The 21,979-nt window shown below is 42.3% G+C and overlaps 1 protein-coding gene across 4 annotated transcripts in view; it reads right to left on the reverse strand.

Annotated features, from left to right (window-relative positions):
* STK39 (serine/threonine kinase 39) overlaps nt 1-21,979 on the reverse strand; it is a 468,977-nt gene that overhangs the window by 12,603 nt on the left and 434,395 nt on the right. The gene's annotated exons all lie outside the window — the stretch shown is intronic.

A 21,979-nucleotide genomic window follows, 5' to 3' on the forward strand; every position in this document is an offset into this window, starting at 1 on the left:
CATATAAATATTTTGAGAAGAGTGTTTCAAGTAGCAAGTTTGTAAGTAGAAAGAAATCTGTGCAAATTTTATTTTTCTCTAAGGTTGACTGAAAACAACCTAGACACAAGAATTTCTCGGCAGATTAGTTTCATTTAATCCATCTGCTGTGGAGGGAAAAAAATTATATATTCAATATAGCCTGTTTCTCTTTTTTTAAATTTTTAAAATTTATTTTATTTATTTTATCTTTGGCTGCATTGGGTCTGTTGCTGCATGCAGGCTTTCTCTAGTTGCAGCGAGCGGGGGCTACTCTTCACTGCAGCGCATGGGCTTCTCATTGCGGTGTCTTCTCTTGTTACAGAGCACGGGCTCTAGGCGCGTGGGCTTCAGTAGTTGTGGCACACGGGCTTAGTTGCTCTGCAACAATGTGGGATCTTCCCAGACCAGGGCTCAAACCCGTGTCCCCTGCATTGGCAGGCAGACTCTTAGCCACTGTGCCACCAGGGGAAGCCCTGGCCTGTTTCTCTTCATAAACCACAGTTACAAGCACCATTTTATCTTCATCTGTTGCCCTCTTAATACTTCCAATCTTAGTAACAAAGTTTCATTTTTGTTAACACCGTCTCCCCCACTCATCTTTTTCTCTCCCTCGTTTTTGCCCACGCAGCAAACTTACACATGTCATGTACAGACCCTGGGCCACCAACCTCAATCTTCTTTTGGCCTCCTCCACAGTTTCCTGAACTTATCTCAGATACTAAAATCATCTAGTAGTCTACACACGAAACACTGGCTCATGGAGTGAAAAGCTCTGCTGTAAAATCCTGCCCACTAAAGCCAGTACTGATGGTGTCAGGGCATTCTGACTATATGAAAATTGCAGCAACTGAGCAGAGTCACCCTTTTCTTAAAGCATGAAAGTGTTCTAATAGTTCCTTGGATTTGGGCTGATTTCACGAGTGGCCGTAAAGTCTTCACATGAATTTCAGTTCTTTCATTAGAGTCGCCCCATAAATGTGGATGACTTACTGCCTTGTTCTGGTCATCTATTTCCAGTCGGCTCTCTAATGTTCCACACAAAGCAGAGCTGCGTCCTACACTAATTCACAACCCTCTCTCTGGTGGACACGCATCTGTGGTAGGGCCAATTTCTAAGGAACATGGCTACAAGCAAGTTGTAGCCTGGAGGGCAACAATGACCTGCTGGCATCTTAAACAGTCATCCCAGAAACCATGTCCCCAGCTGTGAACCCTACACCTCGGGGGACATTAGAAATTCAAATTCTGTCTTCAGCTCAAAGCAAAAATAGCAAAACTGGCCACTTACCTGATTACTCATCCCAGGTGCTACGCTTATTTTCAATTTCGTTGATTCTAATTTGTTATAAAGTGCTACAAAATACCTTCATTTAACTGATGTCACATAAAATTCAGGGTGATGCTAACTTCTCTTCTAGTAGCAATGCTCATTAAAAAAGATGGGTGTCACTGTTTCCTCCCTTCTCCTGACTGCACCTGGATTTCTAAAATAAAAACGCTCCTTACCCAGAACGTGAGCTGAGAAGGAAGGGCTGGCTGTTACTTTAGAGCTCCTCAAGTATATGCTTAATGTTTTAAGATACCCTAGTTTCCAAAAATATATTATGGGGCTTCTGAACCCTGCTTACTCAGTGGCCATCAAGTCATTTCTGATCCCTCCTGGCTTTCCCAAATAAAACTCACTCCCCTTTATTCAACATAGTTTTGGAAGTTCTAGCCACAGCAATCAGAGAAGAAAAAGAAATAAAGGGAATCCAAATTGGAAAAGAAGAAGTAAAGCTGTCACTGTTTGCAGATGACATGATACTATACATAGGGAATCCTAAGGATGCTACCAGAAAACTACTAGAGCTAATCAATGAATCTGGTAAAGTTGCAGGATACAAAATTAATGCACAGAAATCGCTTGCATTCCTACACACTAATGATGAAAATTCTGAAAGTGAAATTAAGAAAACACTCCCATTTACCACTGCAACAAAAAGAATAAAATATCTAGGACTAAACCTACCTAAGGAGACAAAAGACCTGTATACAGAAAATTATAAGACACTGATGAAAGAAATTAAAGATGATAAAAATAGATGGAGAGATATACCACATTCTTGGATTGTAAGAACCGACATTGTGAAAATGATTCTACTACCCAAAGCAATCTACAGATTCAATGCAGTCTCTATCAAACTACCACTGGCATTTTTTACACCTAGAACAAAAAGTTTCACAATTTGTACGGAAACACAAAAGACCCCAAATAGCCAAAGCAATCTTGAGAACGAAAAATGGAGCTGGAGGAATCAGGCTCCCTGACTTCAGACTATACTACAAAGCTACAGTTATCAAGACAGTATGGTACTGGCACAAAAACAGAAAGATAGATCAATGGAACAGGATAGAAAGCCCAGAGATAAACCCACGCACATATGGTCACCTTATCTTTGATAAAGGAGGCAAGAATATACAGTGGAGAAAAGACAGCCTCTTCAACAAGTGGTGCTGGGAAAACTGGACTGCTCCATGTAAAAGAATGAAATTAGAACACTCCCTAACACCATACACAAAAATAAACTCAAAATGGATTAAAGACCTAAATGTAAGGCCAGACACTATCAAACTCTTAGAGGAAAACATAGGCAGAACACACTATGACATAAATCACAGCAAGATCCTTTTTGACCCACCTCCTAGAGAAATGGAAATAAAAACAAAAATAAACAAATGGGACCTAATGAAACTTCAAAGCTTTTGCACAGCAAAGGAAACCATAAACAAGACCAAAAGACAACCCTCAGAATGGGAGAAAATATTTGCAAATGATGCAACTGACAAAGGATTAATCTCCAAAATTCACAAGCAGCTCACGCAGCTCAGTAACAAAAGAACAAACAACCCAATCCAAAAATGGGCAGAAGACCTAAACAGACATTTCTCCAAAGAAAATATACAGATTGTCAACAAACACATGAAAGATGCTCAACATCATTAATCATTAGAGAAATGCAAATCAAAACTACAATGAGATATCATCTCACACCGGTCAGAATGGTCATCATCAAAAAATCTGTAAACAATAAATGCTGGAGAGGGTGTGGAGAAAAGGGAACACTCTTGCACTGTTGGTGGGAATGTGAATTGGTACAGCCACTATGGAGAACAGTATGGAGGTTCCTTAAAAAAATACAAATAAAACTACCATACGACCCAGCAATCCCACTACTCAGCATATACCCTGAGAAAACCATAATTCAAAAAGAGTCATGTACCAAAATGTTCATTGCAGCTCTGTTTACAATAGCCAGGACATGGAAGCAACTTGAGTGTCCATCATCAGATGGATAAAGAAGATGTGGCACATATATACAATGGAATATTACTCAGCCATAAAAAGAAATGAAATTGAGTTATTTGTAGTGAGGTGGATGGACCTGGAGTCTGTCATACAGAGTGAAGTAAGTTAGAGGAGAAAATCAAATACCGTATGCTAACACATATATGTGGAATCTAAGGGAAAAAAATGTCATGAAGAGCCTAAGGGTAGGACGGGAATAAAGACACAGACCTACTAGAGCATGGACTTGAGGATATGGGGAGGGGGAAGGGTAAGCTGTGACAAAGTGAGAGAGTGGCATGGACATATATACACTACCAAACGTAGGGTGGATAGCTAGTGGGAAGCAGCCACATGGCACAGGGAGATCAGCTAGGTGGTTTGTGACCACCTAGAGGGGTGGGATAGGGAGGGTGGGAGGGAGGGAGACACAAGAGGGAAGAGATATGGGAACATATGTATATGTATAACTGATTCACTTTGTTGTAAAGCAGAAACTAACACACTATTTTAAAGCAATTATACTCCAATAAAGATGTTAAAAAAAAAAAAACACCTCATTCCCCTAGTTTCTGATGCAGGCTCTGTGTTATTCCTTGAACTTGTCCCTTCCGTGCTCCACAGCCCACTGTCTTTGGTCTCGGTGCTTTCTCTGTCTCTTGACCACACAGGACACAGGTGACACTCACTAAGGCCCCAGGGATTGTGGCCCTCTTGCCCTACCACTGGGAGTACATGATACCTTTGTGTGAGCCATCTATTTCTTGCTTTTTTTTTTTTTTTCGGTACGCAGGCCTCTCACTGTTGTGGCCTCTTCCTTTGCGGAGCACAGGCTCCGGACGCGCAGGCTCAGCGGCCATGGCTCACAGCCCAGCCACTCCGCGGCATGTGGGATCCTCCCGGACCGGGGCACGAACCCGTGTCTCCTGCATCGGCAGGCGGACTCTCAACCACTGCGCCACCAGGGAAGCCCTGTTTCTTGCTATTTTTGTGTCCCTGCATCACACTTCAGGCTTGAATCTCTGTCAGGGCTGGAAGTCTCTGTTTGCTCTTTTGGATAACATTTGGCCTAATGTACAGTAAGTACTGCCCTTTATGAAGCTGTAATAATATCATTAACAACCACATGGAAAAAGACGCTGATGCTCAATACCCTCCTGAATCTAAACAGAGAAGGAAATAAAGAGTCTCCCAGGGGTAAGCTACCAGAGGCCAGGCAGCAGAGGCGACATTTCTCTGGCAAACTAAGTCAGGCATTCTCCAGACACTGTTTTCTCTACAATCTCCCTGTACTACTCCAATTCTGCACATTTTGACACTTAGGAAAAGTAACATTTAGATAATGACTATTTACAGTTTGTGTTTGTATTCTGAGTGATCATTCAAAAGATACACTTTTCTCCCTACGCACCAGCGTATTTCACAACAATCTCATATAGTACTGATGTTCTCATGGAGGTGACTGAATTTAATTTGAGCTCTTCTCAAACAAAAGCTGTGGGGAAAAGCACACCAAATGAACCCCAAGGCTGATGTATTCCCCTAGTAAGAAATTCTAAGGTGAGACAAAAGCGTACACTTGGGTTACCTGACGACGATAATGTCACAATGTGTTTTACTCAAAGACACACCCTGTAGGTTGCATTGGTGCAGAAAGGCAGCATGAAATTGCGAAGAAAGAGACATGGGTGCCAAAAGAGAATCCAAGCTCTAAGTAAGGAGAAAAGGAGAGGCTAGGAGAGTGAGTTTCTTATGGATACTGCTATAACACTAATGCAAAATTAGGGCTAATTAACAATTCAGTTTGGGACAAAATAAAAGAGATTTGCCCTTTTATTTCCCCCTAATCTCTGGCGCTTATCTTCAGGAGATGCAGTGTAGCACAGTGTGCAACAGCCTGAATTCTCCAGCCAGACTGCCTGTGTTCAAATCCTCCTGCTTAGAGCTGTGTGGCCCATGAACTTGGGCAAGTTTCCTTAGCCTCTTCGTGCTTGAAGTTATGCATCTGTAAAATGTGGATATTAATGGTGCCTACCTGACAGCGTTGTTTTGAGGATTAAGTTAGTAACAAAGTTCTTAGAATAGTGTTTGATTTATAGCAAGTACATAATAAACATTAGCTTATTGCCTCTACCCTGGACAACTGTGAATCTTAACCGGTTTCCTTGCTTTCAGTCTAAACTTCTCAAGAGCCCTGTTTCTCACACCTGAGTTACCTGGAGAATTTAAGTCATAAATTGGAACGTGTTGCCTCCTTAGGTAATACTGTTTAACTGTTCCCATCAACTCTGGGATAAAGCTCAAGTTCTTAATGTGGTCCAACAGACTCTCTATGGTCCTACCTCCCTGGTTTACTTTTTGTCATTTCCTACCCCGAATTTCCCCAGGAAGGGTTCTGTAACCCCCATTCTCCTCTACACCTCTACCACTGTGTGCTGAAATTATCTGTTATAGACCTGATTTCCCCACTAAACTCTTTGATAACCCAGGCAAAATCTTACCCACCTCTGCAAAAGGTTTACCTTTGACATATATGTGTGTGTGACATATATCCACATACACAGAAACTGACGATTTCTCACCACCTCCACTGCTACGACACAAGTATAGCCACCATCATCCTGTCGAGATTCGTACAATCACCTATCGTCTCCCTGCTCCCATCCCAGTCCCTCAAGTCTGGCCTCCACCCAGCAGTCCGATGAGCCTTCTAACATATAATAAGACCACGTGACTTCTCTTTTCAAAGCCCCCTGCCAGCGGTGCAGCTCAGACTAAAAACCACAGTCTCTACAATGAGCAAGTCTCCTGGTCCATGTCTGACCTCATCCCTCACCATTCTTTCTGGCTGCCCCTACTCCAGCCACAATAGCCTCTGTGCTGCTCCTTGAGTGTTCAAAGCAGGCTTCCACCGGAGACCCTCTGTACCTGCCATTCCCTCTGCCAGAAACGCTGCTTCTCCATGGCTCTCCCTTCCAAGTTGCTGCTCACATGTCTCTGGCCACCCTATCAACACCCCTGCACAGCTGCACTCTCTACTTCTTTACCCAGAAGTTTTTTCATAGCACTTATCATCACCAGACATGCTATATATTTATGACGTTTTGGATATGGCTTTTCACTTATCCCCGCACGAGGCACATAAGCTTCGATGAGTCCAGGAACTCTGTCTGTTCACTGCTATGTTGCTACTGCCTGCCACATAGTGTCAATATAGAGGGTTCTAAGATTCTAAAAACCCCAGGTTAATATCCTTTTATAGAAGAATTATTCATATCTTAGAAGTAGTTCTACAAATGTGTCTCCTGAAATAATCTAGTTTATTTTCCCAAAGCAAATCAATTAACTCTTGGCTCATCTCAAATGAATACCGAGTATCCTAGGCAACCATGACTTTGAAGACTGGTTGTTAACAGGCACATGAAAAGATGCTCAATCACTAATTATTAGAGAAATGCAAATCAAAACTACAGTGAAGTACCACCTCACAGCAGTCAGAATGGCCATCATCAAAGTCTACAGATAACAAATGCTGGAGAGGGTGTGGAGAAAAGGGAACCTTCCCACACCGTTGGTGGGAATGTAAGCTGGTGCAGCCACTATGGAAAACGGTATGGAGGGTCCTTGAAAAACTAAGAATAGAACTACCAAATGATCCAGCAATCCCACTCCTGGGCACATATCTGGACAAAACTGTAATTCAAAAAGATACATGCACCCCTATGTTCATTGCAGCACTATTCTCAAGAGCCAAGACATGGAAACAAATGTCCATTGACAGATGAATGGATAAAGAAGATATGGTACATATATACAACGGAATACTACTCAGCCATAAAAAAGAACAAAATAATGCCATTTGCAGCAACATGGATGGACCCAGAGATTGTCATACTGAGTGAAGTTGAGTCAGACACAGAAAGACAAATATATGATATCACTTATACGTGAAATCTAAAAAAAAAAAAGGTACAAATGAACTTATTTACAAAACAGAAGTAGAGACACGGATGTAGAAAACAAACTTATAGTTACCAGGGGATAAGGGGAGGGAGTGATAAATTGGGAGATTGGGACTGACATACACAAACTACTATATATAAAATAGATAACTAATAAGAACCTGCTGTAGAGCACAGGGAGCTCTACTCAATATTCTATAATGGCCTATATGGGAAAAGAATCTAAAAAGAAAAAGTGGATATATGTATAACTGATTGACTTTGCTATACACCTGAAACTAACACAACATTGTAAATCAACTATACGCCAATGAAAATCTAAAAAAAAGAATGAAATAATGCCATTTGCAGCAACATGGATGGACTTAGAGACTGTCACACTAAGTCAGTCAGAATGAGAAAGACAAATACCATATGATATTACTTATACGTGGAAACTAAAATATGGCGCAAATGAACCTATCTACAAAACAAACAGACTCACAGATATAGAAAACAGACTTGTGGTTGCCAAGGGATGGGGGGTGGAGTGGGAGAGGGATAGACCGGGAGTTTGGGATTAACAGATGCAAACTATTGTATATAGAATGGATAAACAACAAGGTTGTACTATATAGCACAGGGAACTATACTCAACATCCTGTGATAAACCGTGATGGAAAAGAATATAAAACGAATGTTTATATATATGTTTAACTGAATCACTTTGCTGTACAGCAAAAATTAACACAAGATTGTAAATCAACTATAATAAAGATTAGCCATCTTTAAAAAAATTGAGATATAATTGACATATAGTACTATATTAGCTTCAGGTGTACAAGGTATTATTTCGATGTATGTATATATTATGAAATCATCGCCACAAGGGGTCTAGTTAACATCCATTATCACATGCTGGGCCCTGGCTGTAGCCACGGTGAGTCCCGTAAGCCCTCTGACAACTGTTTCTCAGTCCACTATAGTCTTGTGTGTCTTGCAGACACCAGCCTTTCAAAGCTAGATGGTCTGGGGGCTCATCTCTCAGGAGCGGGTCTTAAAATCTGGGGTGCCAGGTGTGGGGTTCAAACCCTCTGCTCCTCAGGGAGAAGCTTGGAGTTCAGTCCCCTCCCAATGTGGGTCATGGCAAAATTGTGTCTCCACCCCTTCTACCCATTTCAATGTGGATTTTTCTCATTTGCCTGATACGAAGCAGTCGCTCAGCTAATTTGGGGGTTTCTTTCAGCGGAAATTGTTCCACAGGTGGCTACAGATTCAGTGTGTCTGTGGGGAGGAGGTGAGTTCAGGATCCTCCTGTGTCAACATCTTGAACTGGAACCCAGGATTTATCTTGACCTATTTCTGTCATCTGTTACGTCTAAGCCATCCGCAATTTCCTACAGTTTTGCCATTAATACAGATGTGCAACGGTTTACTTCTTTTCATCTCTGCTACCTCCACCCCATTTCATCTACAAGGAACCACCAAGATTGGCCGTTTTGCATTCATTTTTTCCAGAGAGGAGAGTCTAGGTCACTCTCCAGGTAAACCAGCCAGACTAGCATAGGGGGTCCCCAGACAAAGAAAATCTACAGTGGGTAGTAGAGGATGGACGTGGTGAGTATCACTGTGACCTCAAGACCAGCTGCCACAGTGGGGACTAAAAGTCACACCACTAACCTTCCCTGTTACAGCTCTCCCCCAGGAAATGAGACCAAGCACTCCTGGAGGAACGATTCCCAGGTGGGTCCACGCAGTGCCCGTGCAGAACAGAGTGAATACTATTTTGTGCTGTCCAGATCTTCTCGTTAGGAATGAGGCAACTGTCCTCCTATCTGCGGGGGTTATTGGTGGCTCATGACTCTCAGCCTCGCCCCTCAGCCTCGCCCCTCTTTGACACTGCCCGCATCAGTGACTGCCCACGACAGCAGAAAAGGCCCTGGTGCCTCGAGGCAGGACAATCGCAAGAGTCAGCTCAGATCCAAAGCTCCTCATGGGATTAGCGGAGGCTTTGGCTGTGGTTGAATCCTAGTTTTAATTCCTCCATCTGCAAAATTCTACTTCCTTTACGCCCTCACAGATGTCAATCATGAAAGCACTCCTCGAAAAACCACCTGCATGCACACCTATGCCTCTGAGTCTTTTCCCTGGGAAACCTTAAGACTCCACGCACGGACAGACACGGTAAAATCACCTTAGAAGGCGTTTTCATTCACGAAATTTTAAGACGGTACAAACGATAAATAAAATGTTCAAGGAAAGGGGGGAAATCAGTGTGTCATACGACATTTTTCTTTGCATTTAGCTCAGAATCAGGATCCTGGATGAAGAGAAAAAGCAGTAGTTGGAAGAGATTTTAGGAATGTTACAGGTACTGTAAGCAAGCAACCTTTGAGGTCAAAATTTTAAACAGAGCTGAGTATTAGTGTTACTTACATATAGCAGGAAGGGATTACAGGATATAAAAGAAACAGAAATACCCTTGCCGTCCTCCTTGAGGTTTGGGCAAATTCCAGTTTGTTACTATTATCTTGGCGTAATGGGAAAGTCTGAAACAGTATGGAATAGCTCAAGTGGCTGGCATTCAACGTGTCCTCTAAAATATAATAATAAAATTGGCATTTTTATCCTGAATTTCCTTTACTGTGCCTAAGGTAGAGTTTTCTGAACTGGACAACAGCATGGTAATGAAGTGTCCAATAAGCATTATGTTATTATCGTTCATTTTGAAAGCAATGAAATGGTACCATCAATGAAACTGCAGCCTCATTCAGCTGGTGGAGGTAACGTGCCAGTACATTTATAGTTAACCGTGAAGAACGGCTAAACTTTACAGTCGTGCTTGCCAAGAGTACCCAGCATTCATCCGAGATGAAGGTAAGAATTAATTTATTTGCTTTGGAAAAGAAAAGAGGATTATTGCTTAGGAGACACAGTTGTTGAGAAGTGCTTTAGTTCTTCCAAAAATAGGAAGAATTCGATAGGTGTCTTAAGCTGGGGCTTTTAGTCGTGGACCCCTCTAAACTGTAGGCAAAATTTTGTGACTACATTACTGGAGAAAGGGTGTTTACCTTTTACCAGATTCTTATGGGGTCATGTCCTTTATAACCTTAATAATCACTGTTCCAAATGCTTACTACCATCTTTTCTTACACTAACGCAGGCAGCTTGGAGGTGGGGCCTTTTGTTTCTCTTTATAACAGCCTTGCTGAAGTATAACTGACATACAATAAACTGCACATATTTAAAGAGTACAACGTGGTAAGTTTTGACACATGTATACGCCAGTAAAACTATCACCACAAGCAGGATAACGAACATGTTCGTCACACTCCAAAACTTCCTCAGACCCTTTATGATTCTCCCCACCTTCCCCTCTTTTGATTCTCTCCAGGAAACCACTATTCTGTTTTCTGTCACGGTAAACGCGCTGTTTGCATTTTCTAAAATTTCATTCCAGTGGAGTCTTAGAGTATGTACTCATTTTGTTATGAAATAATCATCATTATTTTGAAATCCGTCCATGTTGCAGCGGTATCAAAAGTTCTTTCCTTTTTATTGCTAAGAAGTATTCCATTGTATGAGTATATGGAAGTTTGTTTATGCATTCACTTCTTGATGAACATTAGGACTGTTTCCAGGGTTTGCTGTTACAAATAAAGCCGTCATCAACATTCAAATACAAGTCTTTGTAGAGACATACTTTCTCCTTTCACTTGGGCAGACACCTAGGAGTAGAAAGGCTAAATCACATGGTAGATATATGTTTAACTTTTAAAGCGGTTGCCAAAATGTTGCGGAAGGTGATTGTGCCACTTCTGTACTCCCACCAGCAGATGAGAGATCCAATTTCTTACACACTTGTCAACACTTAGTATGATCGGTCATTTTAATTTTAGCCATTCTAATTAATGTGTAGTGAAATCTCACTGTAGTTTTAAATTGTACATATTTAGTGAAGTTGTGTTACAGCCACTTTCTGACAATGAAAGTATTTAGGAGTTCCACAAATACAAGTGTGGCTTTTCCGGGTTAAGTCGAAGGAAGGCTTTTTCTAAAAAGAATCAAAAGCCTTTGTTGAGGAACCATAGGCATTTCTTCATCTGAGAGGTAAGATATGCAGAGTGTCTATCAGATCTTCTTCTAGATCATCCAGTAAATGAATAAAAAGCATTTATACAGGTATCAGACAGAGCGCAGGCAGTACCAGCCCACGTCTTGGAAAATCTAGAGCTTCCTGTACAGTGCAGAAACCTCAGCCCTCTTCCACTAGGGATTTTTTTAAATGTGTAGGTCGTAAGTCTGAGTTGAATTAAAGGAAAGAAGGAAATGATCATACCATGGAAGGCAGAAGACACCGGAAATTCATCCAACTTTGATTTCTGGAGGCATCAAGAAAAGCCTTTCCAGGTCTACAGCAAAAAGGTTTTACTGAATTATCTAGATGTCTGGATTCCAAGAGAAGAGTCTTACACCCAGGAGCACATTCTGGAAATATTAACAAGACTACGTGTGTATAAAGCACGAAGGCAAAACATACTCTGGGATTCTGATGACAATCTCACAGCCACTGTGGAGGGAAGACTTGTAACCCAGCAAGTATTAACTAAGGACAAACTAAGACAAAAACATACTTGTGGTATGTTCCAAAGCATTTAACGTAAGGGTTTAGTAGCCAGTGAAAGGTACAGAGCAAGGTTGAATAATTTTCTTCTTTAATAATAAGAAATCAAAGCAATTCATGGGTTGACTGGGTCTTCACTCTAGGTTAGGCCATAGCCTAAAAAATAAAGGACATGGTCACCCTACTTATTACAAGGGAGCTAGACTGAGGCTCCCTGAAAGCAGACACTGTCAAATCACCTGTAGATCTCCAGTCAGTACCCGGCACTGGGCCTAGTGCCCAGCAGGCACTAAACGAATGAACAAAGGAAAGATTGGAAAGTGCCTGGTTGCCATGATTAGAAAGTATTTTTTCAGAAGCTGATATTTTCCCCCCACAAAGATGAAGAAGATAAGCAGAGCTGATCAGGATGAAGTTATAAAAGCTTGTTGTATCAGACCTTCCCCCTTCCACTGTACATGACCATCTCATCCCACAGAAGTCACCTCTTCGACCTTATTAGGTGCTTAACAAACTCTTCCCTCTCCCCAAGTGGCAAAGGCCAAGGAGGCATGGAGAGAGAGAGACAAGGTCTGTTTAGCTCACTGTTGTACACCCAATACCCAGCACAGGGTCTGCCTCAAAGAAGGTGCACATAACTAATGATGGGATGAATGAAAATAAACTAGTGGCGTAATTTTTTTCAAAGATAACATGTTAACTCTTCTAGGAATCTGCAGTTAAATCTGAGCCTTGATTTCTCATTATGGATAGGACAGATTTCACAGTAAGGAAATGTTAGGTAATCAGAAATGAGTGGAGATGGAATTATTCTCCTTTATTGTGGAAGGAAGGGGTAAAGCCTCTGTGTTCCCGAAATTTCACCAAACCTATAAGGAGTTCAGGCATTCAAGTGTACCTTTTTTTTTTTTTTTTTTTTTTGCGGTACGCGGGCCTCTCACTGTTGTGGCCTCTCCTGTTGCAGAGCACAGGCTCCGGATGCGCAGGCTCAGTGGCCATGGCTCACGGGCCCAGCCGCTCCGCGGCATGTGGGATCCTCCCGGACCGGGGCACGAACCCATGTCCCCTGCAACGGCAGGCAGACTCTCAACCACTGCGCCACCAGGGAAGCCCTCAAGTGTACCTTCTGATTATAGTACACTGAACTTGAGACATCCCCGTCCCTGCCTCCTAAATTAGGTCTCCCAGATGCTGGAGGCTGGGTATGACAGCTCACACTTATCCCACCTTCTAATTATGCTAGATATGTAGCCTAATGCCCAGAGGTCTCCTCTCCCTGAACCATAATACGCGACTTGGACTATGTTCTCCCACTTTCCTGCGCCTGCTCCCATCCCAACTTGAAAGCTCAGAGCCTTCTGGACTCTAATTTCTGCTGTTTTCAACCCTCCAGAGTCTCGAGGGGGGAGGGGGGAGCAGTAGTACTAACTCAAAGATCCTTCAGATGTATATTTCATCATCAGAAAGTAGCTCACGAGGAGACAGGCTATTGAGAACTCAGCTCCTCTGTGTTGTAGGGCAAAGGCTGCGGGGGGAGGGCACGGAGTGTGAGAAGCTGGGGATGAGAACATTCAAGTTACTGCCTATTAAAATCCGAGACTTTTTAAAAGCAGGTGTGTGTTCCAGCCTGTATACCATAAGCACTGCTAGTAAACTCATTCTTACAAAAGTGTGTGCCCCAAGCTGGTGTTCCTGCTAGATTTGGGGGAGGTACAGACTAGAGTAATGCAGACCTTGCCTTGCTTAGTGTATGGGCAGATTCATAAAGGAATGGCTACATGAGTGCTGCTGGCCGGGGAGGAATACAGAGCAAGGACGGCACAGAGGCCAACTGCCTGGAGAGTTCTGGGCAGGATTCTAGGAAGAGGTGATACTTGAAAGAAGAGGAGGAGTTTGCCAGGTGACCGGGAGCATTCCAGGCAGAGGAAGAGCACGTGAGAGGCGGGAGGGAGCACAGCAAGGCTGAGCGCCGAACTGCAGTGGTCCAGTGCCCCGGAGCGAGCCTGGGCTGAGGGACGAGGGGAGACACAGGTGAGGAGCTGGCAGGGGCCAGTCGTCTACGCCTGGTCCACCAAGGAGTGTGGACTTCATCTTGTAGGAACAAGGTTTTAAACATGACACCAGGTAATAACGATGTTAACTGTACTCACTCATTATTTATGAAAGTCTGGAGAAATACAAACTTTGGGTTTGGCTTTGTAAAAGGAAAAATATTTTAACAGGCATGTGATACACGCTGATTAGAACTGAAAATATCATTAAATATGTCAACTTTTTAATGCATTTTTAAATGAAAAGCTTTATACATGTACAGCAGTGTTCACATTTACTGCTCATGGAAACTGATGTTCTCACATAGACTGCGAAAGAGGTTCATAAATAAAGTACACTGTCTGGGTTAAGAGAAATTGAAGTGGGCATTAAAATACCCGACTTTAGTACTCTCACGCAGGCAGCTCTGCCTCATATATTCTAAGATGCCTGTGTGCAAGGGATGTGGGTTTTAACGCAACTAATCTTACGTAGAGGAGCTTTTTTCCTCCAGACGATTCATTAATTGAGAAATCACCGTATCTCGCTATGTTAGCTGCCCTAATTGGACAGATAAGAAACCCCCTATGAGGGAATTCATTTTTCTTTCCTGATATTGTTCTCTTACCACCAGGGTAATGGAGAAGTAAGAGCTATCATTATAAACAGATAAAAAATAAACAGGAGTGGGAAAAGAAATCTTCGGTGGAAGAAGTTCGGAATTTTTTGTTTGTACATTTGTTTGTTTTACCACAATACTGTATGAATAAAGGTGTCAGTGGAAAAGCAGCTTACAGCGTGTCCTGATGTGAGAAGGGGCATCCAGGCCTTTCTTCTTCAGGCAGGATTGCTGTACATCATTCAAGACTGGGAGGAAGTTGTTTATCCTACATCTGAGATTGACTACCATCAGAAGGACGTTCTGATCCTTCTTCATTACCCATTTTCATAGCACACCAGTTACAACTTTATGACATGGTAGTGCATCCTTTTTTGTTTTTTAACATCTTTATTAGAGCATAATTGCTTTACAATGGTGTGTTAGTTTCTGCTGTATAACAAAGTGAATCAGTTATATGTATACAGATATCCCCATATCCCCTCCCCCTTGAGCTTCCCTCCCATGGTAGCGCATCTTAATGAAACCAGCAGCCTTACTGAATTCTTGGTGGATAAATGACATTAATTTAGGGGGAACAGTGGCTGTCTAAATAGTAACACATAGCCTCAACGACTCCACAAGTGCATTACTATTATCAATAATAAATATTAAATTGCATGCTTTGGGGTATCAAGACATTTGTTCAGCACCTACTATAATCCCTAAGAAGGTACTTTTAAAAAGAAAATATCGTAAAAATCCAACAGCTTCAAAACAACCTTATATTGAAAATTGTTATAATGGGCCTGAACTTCTGTCTTATTCATTAAATAAAATGCAGTATTTGGGGGAAGAAAGAAAATACAGAGTATGCCAGACACTTAAATCACAGAGTCCATAATCACGGCCTTTCTAAATCTTTAAACCACTAATATTTCTCTAGACTGGAATTCACCAGTTATAATGTGCACAGCCAGCACTGCCTGCTTGCACAATACACTGATATATGAGACATTCCAACCCTGTTTGGGGTGGAGAAAGCAGAGATAATCTTAAATGTATGCTTCAGGAACATTGCTTTTAATGCCAACCCCAGTAGAGATAATTATCAAAAAGATACTTTTTGTTGCTGTTATCAGAAATTATTTGAAAGAATGCCAGGGGAAGTAAGACAGCCCGCAGGAAGGATGTGCTGGGTCTCTAAGGACTGAAGGGGGACTAAATCATTCTTATGCTTAAAAACAGCAACCCAAAGCAATCTGGGAAACAACGACGGAAGTTTTTGCTTCAGTCCTTGCAATGATATTGGAACTTCTCAAGGAGAAGATTATCAACCTTTCAGAGATGTTATACCTTTATAAAGGGGTCAGCCGTCACAAGTTCCTTGCACGTACATGAAACATAATAAAACGAACTGAATTTCAGATTTCCATCCTGTCCCCAATAAAGAGAGAAGAGATCAACTTGCTGTCTTTCAACCTTAGCTACCTGAGCACAACAAATGGATTTAGACTTTTATGACAGATAGCAGGTAAAAAATAAGCCGAAGAGATATCACATTGATTTGGGGAACAAAAACTGGAGGGAGACGAACAAAACACTTTTGGCAAGGGAACAGACAAGAAAGGAACACTGTGAGGTCATGAAGTGCAGGTAGCTTACTATCCATATAAATAAGACTTCCGATTGCCTTTGCGTTTGTCAGAGGACGCGAGCGGGGGCTCACGCTGAGTGCCGTAATGAGACCGAGGACTCAGAGGAGTCACAGGCAGTCAAAATACAGAAGAGGAGCCAGAAAAGAGATGCTGACTTGGGGATGATCATCAATAATGCACTAAGGAATAAAAAAATCAGAAGAATGTTTGGCAGCAGTGAAAACAGCAAACAATACTGTGTGTGCAGCCTCGGAGAACAGGTCTGTGCTACTTATTCCGGGGCTGTTTAAGGCAGCAAGATCTCATTCACTCTGGGCAGGCCTGGCTTTTCCTACCCACTGGAAGAAATCGAATGAAATGCTGCGAGATGCAATGAAAGTCGATTCCAGGTTCAAAAGAATGGGGTTGGGGGCGGGGGGGGGGGAAGGGGGGCACGGCGGGCATGGGGCCGCAAGCAAAGACAATGCAGTTCCCAGCCTCACTGTAGTTTTACTACAAGCCCTCTGTTCCCTTTCCTTTCCCCGGGCTTATCATAATCCTATACTTTTAGGACGTGAAGAAGAGGGTTAACAGACTTAGATTAGCCAACTGTGAGAAGAGAAAGGTCGTACAGACTGCAGCCTTTGTAAACTCTGTGATAACGTCACTCTTCATAGAAATTTCTACGGCAGCAGAGCATGCATGAGAAAAATATGACATGCTAATCCTGAGGCAAAAGGTAAATAATATTTCTCTTTCTTACTGGTGTATTTTGTTCATGACTGTCCAGTCATTTAGTAGAACAGATCATTAAGGAGATGATCACTGAACTTCTAATCAGGTCCTGGGAAGGGCACGGCAGAGGTAAACCCCAGCTGGCTGAGATCCTGATGTTTTCACAATCAAAGAGCATTCTGCAACTAAGCCACCCAGGGAATACTGAAACCTCCAAATAACGCCCAGTTAATCATGACTTCCTGTGTTCCTTTTAATGAGATTTTAATTTCACTGATTGCTAGCGACCACTGGTTGAACGAGCCCCGGAGCTGATTTTGACTTTGAGGAATTCTGCAAACTGGAATAATGAAGTGGTTCTATTTCTAAACTATTATTAATGATAACATGTTTACTGAGATTTAACATGCTCTATATGTAACAACTTGTAATCCTCGCAGGCGCTTGCCCTGTGAGGATGGAACTAGCATTTGCCCCGTTTTACAGAGGACACTGAGAGAGAAAGCACTGCGTGCCCAAGGTCACGCAGCTAGGGAGGGGATGGGGAGAGGACCTGAACTCCAGCAATATGGCTCTCCAGAGCTCGTGTACACAGCCACAGTGCGTGCTGACTCTCAGATAGCTACCTCCTTAAAACATACAGTTACTGTTTGAAGATACTTAAAACCTGGGATTTAAGAAGCACTATTGGTGCCCTTCACGTATGGATCCTCTCCCCTACATCAAAGAGCAGGCGCCAGTGAAGCTTCCAACTCATCGAAAAGCCAATTTTGCTCCTGCAAAGCAATCACGAGGCTCCTATGAAGATCCCCTTGGGGATCCAAATAGTGAACCAAGAGAAGCAGCAAAGCAAAACACACATCGCAAAGCCCTCTGTGTCCTCCAGCTTGACTGTTTTAGAAAGAATTGGGGCTAATACTTCCCAACAGAACATACCATCATCTTTTTGATCTTAGTGTCTTTCAGCCAAAAATTTTCAGATGCCTCAACACTGAAAACACTTGACAGCTGGTCCCAGTTAAAGTAGTAGAAAAGTAAGCTTTGAGGATTATTTTGTTATTGATGTTTCTATGTCTTTTTTCCTGCTTTAAGAAAAACAAAACAAAACTTTTTCCTTAGATGAAGGCTTCATCTTGTCAATGTAAGGGGGAAAAAAGTGTTGCCTGAATAGAAGATGGTAACAGAGTCGATTTAGTTTACATTAAATGACAATCTTTAGAAATTCACACATAAAATTCGTGAGAGATGAGTGTGTTTAAAACCACCTAAAAAAACCTGTGGTATTTGGATATATTGAGAAAAATGCCTCTAGCAGGCAGAGGGGGTGAGGAGATAGGCAGCTTCACTGCTTGCTTATGCTGTGTGAGGGCAGCCACACTGATAAATAGGGTGCAATTAACAACCTATGGCTTTCACCTAGAGCAGCACTGAAGACATCACCATCCTCAGACCAGAGTGTTCAACGCCCAAAGACCCAGGGTGAGAAGTACTCCCAGCTGTTACTTTTCTTCCTCAACACTGACATCCCTTAGTTAATACGGCTGAGACTAGGCTAGGGCAGGGCTGAGGATGTGACCAATGGTCCATCACTCATTAGCTGCTTCAGGGCTTTGAACCCACTCCCAGTCATCATAAGGAGCCACCATATGGACGGATCATCCTCTAAGCAATAAAGCCAGTCATTCTCCAAAACAAGGAATAAGAAAAACTGTGGTGAACGCAGGATCATGCGTGTGGTTTTGAAAGTCCAATGCTTGGTAATAACATCAAGGAACTGACCCTTACAGCGAACTGTCAGGTAAATTGTCTTCACTAAATAGCTATCCTCTGGTGGAATTCCCTTGCTACCCAATACATTCCTGTCCATCGTCCCTAAAGAACGAGCAGCAACTGGTTCAGGGAATTTGTCTGCTTTTTATGCAAGAACAAGTAAAACAAAATCAGGATGCTAAATATTCAACCAATGCTGGAAGAGAGGCGGGGTAAATTTGACATCTAAGAGGTCCTTGGCAAGGATGGCCAGGCAGCAAGTGGGTAGTGGAGTGACTGGGACTGAGTTGAAGGTTTGGACTCCAAAGTGCAGAATAGTTACTCAAGAAACTTCAAAAGGATATTGTTTGTAAGTTTTCATCCCTATTTATATATCCAGAAACAGGTATTTTTTTCTAGAAGAGCAAAAATGAAATCGTCACCTGGTCCCATTAAATGTTATTTCCATCATAGACATTAGGGACAGGGACTTTTTTAAATTGCAGGAAACTCTGAACTAAAAAAAGAAAACACATCAATCACCCATTAGAAGCATAACTAAATAAACAATTTTGCTCCTGTTAGGCAACAGGAAAAGCATGATCCAAGTTGCCCACGCCGATGCATAAGAGAACTTATTTTTAAATGTAGTGATGGTAGATTAAATAATTTCCAGCTGCTATTAGAATAGAACTGAACGTGAGATATAATACCAAGTCTAACTGAAAAGAAGCAATAGGTTGAAACCTTACGAACAAATTAGAAACATGGTCAAACACCAACTAAATGGTTATTAGAAACTAAACTAAAAAAAAAAAAAAGACAAAACCTCATCCAACATATATTTCAATAAGGTAAGAATGCAGCTAATGACAAAGTAAAGGAGGACAATTATATCTCTTCACCAATGCACCTTATCCAAGATGCAGCTGCCTGGGATTACAAAAGAGAAGCAGAAAAGACTGCAAGGCCCTGGCATTTGATATGCAGGCTCTCATAAGACAAATGAGGCGCTCTGTTCACAACCAAATGACATTGTGGCAAGATTATACAGAGGATTTATTTCTGGCTGGCTGGAGGTCAGTCAAATATATATGTTTTCCATTTCCCAAAAGTTGATCTGCCATAGGCCCACACTGCGCTGTTCAAACATACATTCAATCCTTACTGTAGCAGAGTCTGAAATTTGGCAGTGTTCTAGATGAGATACGGGCATGAGGCTTTTAATGAGAAATGGTGAGATAAAAATGATGAATTCATTCTTGCCTGGGTAATGCAGTAAAAAATGATTGCCTTCCAGCTTCTGGTTTCCGAGACATAAAGCTCCAGGATGCCCATCCGGCTTAGCCCATGAATCTGAGCAGTACAAATGCAGATCCCAACTTCGGCTGCTGACACATGCCGGCAATTTGACTGAGACCAAAACAACCCAACAGCAAAGAAGAACCTCATACATTTTTACAGCATGTACAGGGGTATGTCTTAAGTGAACTCGATCATTCATTCATCCAAGAAATCAACAAATATTTATTGGTATCTACTAAGCACTCAATATTATTTTATTCTTCTAGTGTTCTAAGGTACACCTGTCAAGAAAGCAGAAGAAAACCCTGTGTGCATGGAGCTTGGTCCAGTAATGAGTGTACTTTCTCAGCAGAGCCACTGAACGCCCAGCATTTTCCAGAAACTACCTTCTACCGGGCATTACTAGCCACAGTGCCCAAACAGAGTCCAAAGTGGCAGAAACCTAGGAACCTGGACTAGGAGGGGATGCCATAGTGAAATAATGGAGAGGAACTAGCTTCAGTTTTAAGGACCACCCAGATTACCTAGATGGGTAAAGTAACAAGCACTTACTATCTGGGATTACTTAGCGGATGTTATAAACACTTTCAAAACTTGCTGGTCTGCACAATCCTATTAATCATAAAAGTGTTATAAATCACTACTGGGAGAACATAAGAGTTTCTTTCAACTTACACACTTCTCCAGTGATGGAACTTCCCATGACAAACATCTAAATCAGACTAGAAAAACGAAGCCAAGAACAGAGCATTACTCTAAGTTGTGTGCCTGGTCTGAGCCTATCATTAGCGTTGGAATATTCAGCTCCTGGTTAGGAAGTGGGAGAATGGTGACCTAAGAAATGACAGTCTGCCTAAAAATAATCTAAAGGGATGCGAGTTAGAGTTTCAGTACGAGTTTGTCTGATGGGGGTGGGAGAGGTCTTGGAGGTAGTTCAAAACTATAATCCTCAGGAGCAATCAGGGGATGTTAGGATGACACTGTAATCAACGTTGAACAAGAACACCATGTGTTGCTGCTGCCGCCTGATTACCGAGTCACAGGAGTACGGCATGTAAGTTCACGCTGCAGTTTTACGTGTCAGATGGGGAGCACATACTGATTGAGCTCTATCAATAAAGAATTAATGAATGAGCAGGGAATCTGTATAGGAGACGGAATCCCAGGAGGGGTGACCCCACAGTGGGGGTTCTTACAGGGGGTGCTCCTGCAGGCACTGGCTGCGACCGACCGAGGGCCTGGCCCCCTGAGAAGCCTGTGTCTCCTTAGCTATCCTGTCAATCCTCGTGATTACAGATGGCTCCTCCTCCCTTACGGGAAATGGTGTAGGACTTTATGATCTACTGGTTCGGTATTAAATCGTTTCCCAAACTGGCCAATTAGGTGCCTACTGAATTCTTCTGGTCCAAGATCACGTCTAAGCATGATGTTGATTTCTAACGAGTTATAAGGGAGATGCGAGGCTTTAAAAAGCTGTAGAGCCTTATGTCAATAGCCTGCTTCAAGAGGAAACAACTGTACTTGTATTTTGCTCAGAAAACTACTCTTAAGCTAAATTTATCTAGGTCTGCGGAGCCGATATGCTATGTATGAAGGAAGAAAACAGGATGGCGCACTCTACAGGGGTCAGAAACTCAGATGTCTCCAGGGGCCAGGGAGATCATGTGAGTCATTCAGAGAGGAGGGGGCAGAATTTTTCCATCTAGGAATTTATGCCAGTTGTTTTCAGATCTGGTTTTTCTAAGACAAGCCAGAAGTGGATCTTACGTCCGCTCTCTCTCCATTTTTAAAGGTTGGCAACTGATCCCCAAATTTAATAACATTGTCTAAGCCAGACAGAAGAATACATTTGTAGGGAAGATCCAAGCCTGGGCCACTAGGTGGTAACCTCTGCAGTACGGCAAAAGAAAATAAATAAATAAATAAAAATTAAAAAAAAAAAACAGAAGGAACTGCTGGGAACCGGAGCCGGGGCAGAAAAAAGGATGCGGGATGGACTAGTGACTAAAA

The sequence above is a fragment of the Orcinus orca genome, chromosome 7 (assembly GCF_937001465.1).
Source record: "Orcinus orca chromosome 7, mOrcOrc1.1, whole genome shotgun sequence".
NCBI classification, from domain to species: Eukaryota; Metazoa; Chordata; class Mammalia; order Artiodactyla; family Delphinidae; genus Orcinus; species Orcinus orca.